Genomic DNA, 7,670 nt, shown 5'->3' with positions numbered 1-7,670 from the left:
AGCCAGTGCCAAGATGGACCTGCCCCTGGCCAAGGCTGTTATCCCATCAGCAATGGGATAACAGATCTAAGAAGGGGGAAGCAAGCTGCACAAATGGCACTTTGAGCCAGTGAAGAGAGGAGTGAGAGAGAATATGTGAGAGAAACAGCCCTGCAGACACTGAGGTCAGTGAACAGTGACAGGCAGGAGGTGCTCCAGGTGACAGAGCAGAGGTTCCTCTGCAGCCCATGGTGAGGCAGCTGTGCCCTTGCAGCAGATGGATGCCTGAAGGAGGGTGACCCTCTGGGAAGCCTGCACTGGAGCAGGCTCCTGAAGGACCTGTGGACCCATGGAGAGAGTAGCTGGAGTAGGATGGCTGGCAGGACTTGTGACGCCATGGGGTCGAACACTGGAGCAGCCTGTTCCTGAAGGACTGAACCCTGTGGAAGAGACCAACACAGGAGCAATTTGTGGAGAACCGCAATCTGTGGGAAGGAATTGTGTTTGAGAAGTTTGTAGGGGACTGGCTCCTGTGGGAGGGACCCCATGCTGGAACAGGGTAAGATTGTGAGGAGTCCTCCCCCTGAGGAGGAAGGAGCAGTGGAGACAACGTGTGATGAATTGACTGCAGACCCCACTCCCTGTCCCCCTGCACCACTGATGGGGAGGAGACAGGGAAAACTGTGAGTGAAGTCAGGCCTTGGAAGAAGAGACAGCTCGGGGGGAGGTGTTTGTAAGATGTGGTTTCTTTTCTCATTACCCTACTCTGATTTGGTTGGCAATAAATTAACCTTATTTCCTCAAACCGAGTCTGCTTTGCTCATGACAGTAATAGGTGAGTGCCCTTATCTCAACTCATGAGCCTTTCATTGTATTTTTGTTCCCTTGTCCAAATGGGGAGTGACAGAGCAGATTTGGTGGGCACCTGGCATCCAGCTGTGTTTCAACCCAGCACAAGAGTCAACTCCAAGAATAATTTAGGGGTTGATTCTGTAGCTGGGGGAAATCTCGTTTTACACTGTACCATTCGTATGTTAGCATCATGTTGTGAAAGGAGATCCTCACCTGCTCAGGTCACTGAATTCCCATTTCTAAAAGCTGCCCATTGGTAAAAGGTAGCTACTTTTCTGAACCTTACTATTTGAGGCTAAGGGAGAAATCATCAAAAAATAGCTATAATATCACATGCAGAGAAATCTGGGCAGTTAGAGCCAAAAAAAATATTTTAAATAAATAATTATCTTCATAAACGTGTCAAGGAGTTTATAACAGTCCTATTTTATGGGCTCTGAGTAGTTTCTGATTTTTCTTGACATTTTTATAACTTCTATGGGAAAGAAAGAAAGAACATTTTGTCTTTAAGGAAAAGTTCTGACATCTTCATTATCTTACAATCAAGAAATGAGAAGATGAGATAGAAGTATGAGGTTCTGTCTTTATTTCAGATTCAAATTTCTTTTCTCCTACTTTGTTCAATTTCCTCTTTCTATTATTACTTTCCTCAGAAATTTTTTTACTGATAAATTTTGAATTAACCATTCAAGACAGCAAAGTCATACTTTGTCAAACGTAAGTTATGGCACACCATGATGACCTCCTAGAACTAACCTCACTCAGGGCTTAATGCAGAAATCCAAATGTGCCTACCTTGGATTCCTGCCCTGAAAAACCCTGAAAACCATCACTAATCTTAATAAAATATTTTCACTAGTCAAGACCAGGTGCTTAAACTAACCATAGTGTCCCTGTGGCCTAGGTCATGTTTGCCTGTAAATGTACACAACACAATCTAAAACTGTTTTGTTACAATATATGCATTTACCTATCCTCACATATCTCAACCCCAACTCACCACACATCTGTTTTGTTTAGCACTTCAATCTTGTCAAGAACCCAAGAAGGGTTCTGGTGGTGTCTATATGGTATAATAGCAACATCTTCACTGCTTCTTTAATCTGACCTCAGATGATATAATCCAGATTACCATCAGGAATTAGGAATTCCTATGGAAGAAAGAAGCATATGCCCTCAGAAAGCAAAGGACAACTACTTACAACAACTGACTTTGCAAAAGATAATTTTTCACTTTAAGAAAACTTCCTGAAACCTGCTACAGCAGCTGAGACAACCAGTTGTTGCAGCATCTTCCAGCACTGTTGTTTGGTTTTACTGGCTGCTTTATCTAACTATTTTATTGGGCTGGTAGTTGCACTGGTAACTGCTGATATTCTCAATCAATGGTTTTAGCTGCCTCCATGGTAACAAAGAGCATCCATGTGCAGTAGAGTTAGAAATGTTTCCAAAGCTGACCTCTTACATGCTAGCATCATTATCTCAACCCTTTAGAGGCAGATGGGAAAAGTAAATCAAGGAAAACAATCAGCACAATACAAGATTTAAAGTACCTTTCCTTCTGAAAGATTTTTCATGCTGTTTTTCTGTTTCTTTGTGTGGTTTGACACTAACAGCCAAGGAAATGGTGAAAGGGGAAGGTCATACATACTCCCTCTCCCTTATGTTAGGTAGAAAGAGAATATAATACTGAAAGTTTCTCACTTAGAGAGACTCTCTTTTTTCCCTTTTTTAAATGGTTGGAAGAAATCTGGACTTTGTTCTGTATTTGTCTCTCAGAAGCCCTTTGTCATATTACTGAAAAGCATTATTTTCTTCTATGATTTGGCTGTTGAGGAAGAGATCAACTCCTTTTCAATTGCCAAAAGTGCTATATATGTCAGTCCTTCCTTGCACACATAAGACAGTGGTTAAGACATTATCTCAGTTAAGGGATTTAATACTTTCATCATTCATTTGGCCTTAATCTACCTAATCTGTGTACCTTCCTTTCTAGGAAAGCACAGTATATGGAATAATTGAATTTACAGTTTTTTTAATGTCTAAGTCTTGTATCAGTATCTACAGAATACATCTTGTTGTGAAATAATTCAATTGATTTCTGTGTTGTACCCAATGTATTAACAGGGTTACTCAACAAGGCTACCAAACAAAAAGTATACACAGCCTGGAGACACTTCTGGTGTGTGGGGCAAAGAAGAATGGGTACATGCACCAAGAGCTGGGCCTAGGATACTCCTGACAGGGGTTTCCCCCATGACTGACAGAGCCAGATACACCTGACAGGAAATAGGTTTAATTGTGACATGGAAAAGACTCACAAATGAGAATCAGCGTAAAGAAGCCTTTTGTAGGACCTATACAGCGTTGTGTGTGTGTTGTGCAGCTCATGAAGCCACTGAAGAGCTGCTGGACTGAGGACAAGTATCAGCTTGCAAGGACTCAGTAGGCAGGGAAATTTATCCTCAATCATTTTTTTGTTTCAGATATTTATTCCTTTTTTTCCCTTAATATTTATTTTTAAATAGTGCTTTGGAAACTGGAAACATTGAGCATGCTCACTAGAAAGAAAAGTGAGCGTTCTGTATTGCTACCAGTCACAATTTGAGGAGAATCAAATGAAAGAAATTATATTTTGTTCTTTCATGTGCATTTCTTTTAATAACTAAGCCTAAATACACAATGTATCTCTGCTCCACTAGTAGATGATGAGTACAGTCAGATGTTCACACCGTTTTGAAGGGGGTTTAGAGACTCATATATAATTTAGAGACTCATATTTTAACGCCAGAGGAGAGTATTAAGATCATCTCTTGACATTCTATCTACCCTGGGGTATAAGAATCTGGCACACCTGGCAATGTGCACCCTGCCATTTAAGATCTGACATTGTAGCATACATTTATCACTGGAAATTAGTATAGAAGATTAGGTACCACTTCTTAAGACTAATTTTTGTGAGCATCTCTAAATATAATATATTTTTAAAAAGTAAAAATTATACAGTAAACACCATTTTTGCTTCGCATTTTTCAAGAGACAAAAGGACTTTTTTGCCTCATGTGGACCTGAAATGGCAGCCATTATCTTTATTGTGATGAAAATTGTCCGCTTTGCTATACTTGGAATCTACAGTGAAAATACAACGGAACGTGGTGGCATGAAGAATTTTAAATTTAGTTCCCTATTCACAAAATTCAGAGATTCATCCACAGCTACTAAAATCCCCCTTTTATCTGTTGTAATTAGTCAGATCATTGGAGCAACAGTAATATGGGACGTGAATGTTGTTGCAGTGGTACAGACCATAAAACCAAATAGAACTAAGCATGCAAAGAGTTTAAGAGATTGAAATCTTCTATCTCTGGTGCCTAAGTTGGTTATAACCCTTGAATTAAATTCATCATTTTTAGAGAAGTTTTATGTCCTTGTGTAACAGTAAAAATTAGGTAAGTTGAAAAACCTATATTAGTAAAACCAAGAACAAATTTAAGAAAAGTAAAAAATTAATTCAATCTGAGTTATTTTACTAGCTACTGTAGGCAACCAAATGATAGAATTTAGCAGCATAACCTTCTGATTTACATAGGAATACTGAGACACTATTCAGGCCCTTTAATTGGAGTTGATGTGTTCATAAAACTGGAAACAATTTTCAAAAAATATACTGAAAAGTGTGGCTTATATGGATATATTTTTAAAGATATATCTTTAATCTACAGCTTTTGGGACAAATCCAATTTACTCGCTTATTTAGGGTAAATACACAACATGGAATTCACAAATTAAATCAAATGGAAGATATGGCCCACAATGTAGCTAATTCTGTCTTTTTCTGACAAGTACTTTGTAAGCCTGATCAAGCCATCTCATTTAAAATTTTAACTAAGTCTTTATGCAAAGAAAAATTAAGTTTTCTAAAGGGATGTTTTTCACAGTATGACTTTGAACTAGCTCAGAAAAAGATAGCTGAATTGATCCTAGCTTGCAAAAAAGCAACTCCCACTTGATCTTCCCAGAAGTCATTCTTTTGGAAAATGATTTTGTGCAGAGTACAAACAAGAAGCAAGTTTACAAGAGATATACTGGCTGGATCTGAAGTTGATAAAAAGAACATTTTATCTGGTGTGACAGTGGCTAGGGAATGAGTTACCATCCCTGTCTTCAGAAAACAGAAACCTGAGAGAAAAATGTTTCATGTTTAACTATAATAACTGTAGTTAGACCTTTCCATCCTTCTGCTACTATTAATCTTTGTATTTTATTCCTGTGATATTCCTTTTGTTTGGTCATGGCCCTTCAGCTGAACATCTATATTATATTTCTGTCATCTCCCACACATGCAAAATTCCTCCACAGAGGCACAGATATAAAGAAGAAACATAAAATATTTCTGTTAGAAACCTCACCACTTTTTCTTCTCTTTTTTCTTGTGCACATATGATAGCATAGTATGGTTTCCTTACTCCAGCAATTGTAACAAATGAAAAACTTTTACCCTTCATTAAAAGTGTTGGTAACCTTTAAGAACGCAATGTATACATCTGTTCCTTTTAATACCATCATGTTGTGTGTGAGTAAAGAGATAAACAGAGAGCTTAGGCAGCTTAGAAGGTATCAACTCAACCTCCTGATTCCCATTGCTCAAGTGTACATTTCCCTAGTGGAGCTGAGTCAATGGCATAGATTGCGCAAGGCCTCCTGCTCTTCTGCATGGCTCCCATCAAGATCCAGTGAGCCAAGCCAAGCAGCTCTCCTCTTCCACAATACACAGCCCAGCTTCTGAGATCATGAGCTCAATTTGAGCACACAGAGCCAGTTTGCCTCATATATATTCTTTAGTCATAAGCTTCCAGAGAAGAAGGCCGTAGGGCCAGTCTTGTTTCTAAGCAGGACTTTGAGCCAAACTGAGGGCAGCTGAGACCCATTTCCTCAATGAACCCCCCAGTCACTACTTTGCTTCATGATAGAGCTGCTCCCAGTGACCTGGTGCTGAGGAAAGGAGGACTTGTCTCTGTTCCATGCAGTCAGTGCTATGAACAAAGTATGTGTGATGGATATGGCACTCAAGTGGAGTTAGGGCAGTCTCTATCCTTGGTAAGAAGACACAAAATGCAGCTAAAAGCCAAACTACGCTCTACTGAATCTGGTGGTGCAGTTTAATCCAGCAGGGAGTCAATCACCACACAGCTGCTCACTCACTCCCCACAGTGCAAGGCAGGAGAAAATTGGATAAAAAGGTAAAACTTGTGCATTGAGAGAAAGACAGTGTAGCAGGACAGAAAAGGATATGAAAATACATATGATGAAAGAAGGTACAAAACAAGTGATGCACAATGCAATTTCTCACCCCCTGTTGACCAATGCTCAGGCAGCCCCCAACCCCTGGCCAATTTCCTCTGGTTTCATGGCTCAGAACAATGACACGATGTAGAATATTCCTTTGGTCAGTGGGGGTCAACTGTCTTGGCTGTGCCTCCTCCCAGCTTCTTGTGTCCCCCACCCTCTTTGCTGGCAGGGTAGTGTAAAAAGCTGAAAAATCCTTGACATAGAGTAAGCACTGCTCAGTGCCAACTAGAACAGCAGTGTGTTATCAACATTATTCTCATCCTATATCCAAAACACAGCACTGTGCCAGCTACTAGAAAGAAAATTAACTTTATCCCATCTGAAAGCAGGAAACCAGACACTTAGGTAATGTTTAAGTTCCAAAGCATGCAAATCTTCAGTGTAAAAGCCATACACATTATAAAGTCCAGGCCTGGGAAAGGGAGGGAAGAAGCAAAAGATTTACCAGTAGCATAGTGGTGTATTCCATATCTGTCTCTGCTCTAGATCGTTGTAATAAATTTGCCATTGAGGATAACTCACAAAAATTAGGTGAAAAAATTTTAATGTTGGAATTCAACCCCAAACCATCACCCAAAAGAATCAGATTCTACATCCAAACACTCCGACCTTGAAAAATTGGTGGGGAAATGTACATATTTTCTGGAAAAGAAGGAGAAAATATAAAATTACGTGCAAGAAGCTTAGCTAAAATAGTTTATTATCTAATATTTACTTGGCTTCAGCATCTCCTTGAGAATGTCAAAACAATTTTTTCTCCAAATGTTTTTACCTCTAAGTGAAGTCACTTGTAATTCTTTCTCTTTTCAATTCAATGAATTGTAGCCTTTAACTCTCCTAGACTAAAAATGATTCTTTCAGAAACACAAAAGTAAATTAATCATGACACCTGAACAGAGGTTAACCACATAATCTCCCATAAATAACAAAAGAAATTGTATCACTAAATCTCCTTGCCTCAGAATGAATATTTAATACTAAAGTCAACACTCAAAATCTGCTTTATTGTGTGAAAATGTGAAAAGAAAAATGAAGTTGCTACATAATCAGTGTTTTAAAACTAAATTTTCTACTGTATAGACAGAGTAACACTTCAATTTATTTAAATTTATGCTGTAGGTTACAACCATATTAACAACATAATTTCCTCAAACAAAGGAGAAAGCAGCATAATGTTTCCTCCGGAGTTGCTGCAATGCATCAGTTTCAGTCTCTGCTAGTGTGGTCCATTATCAATGATTTTTGCACCAACATTTCGGTCCATTCACCATCACAGTGATTTTGAAGAGTGTCTAGGTGAGAAAATCATTCCCTCAGACACCTTAAATGAAACGTTATTTTAAAAAAACAGACAAGCAAACAGCAACAACAGCCACCAAACCTCTGGACTTCTGGAGAATATTTCCTTTTTTTTCTTTCTTTGTGTTTGTCCTAGGTTACAATGTAAGATGTAACCAAAAGCATGTATTCTATTATCATCTTCACAAGCC

Source organism: Corvus brachyrhynchos, unplaced genomic scaffold, assembly GCF_000691975.1.
Source record: "Corvus brachyrhynchos isolate BGI_N302 unplaced genomic scaffold, ASM69197v1 scaffold178, whole genome shotgun sequence".
In the NCBI taxonomy this organism is placed as follows: domain Eukaryota; kingdom Metazoa; phylum Chordata; class Aves; order Passeriformes; family Corvidae; genus Corvus; species Corvus brachyrhynchos.
This window is presented reverse-complemented; position numbering follows the sequence as displayed.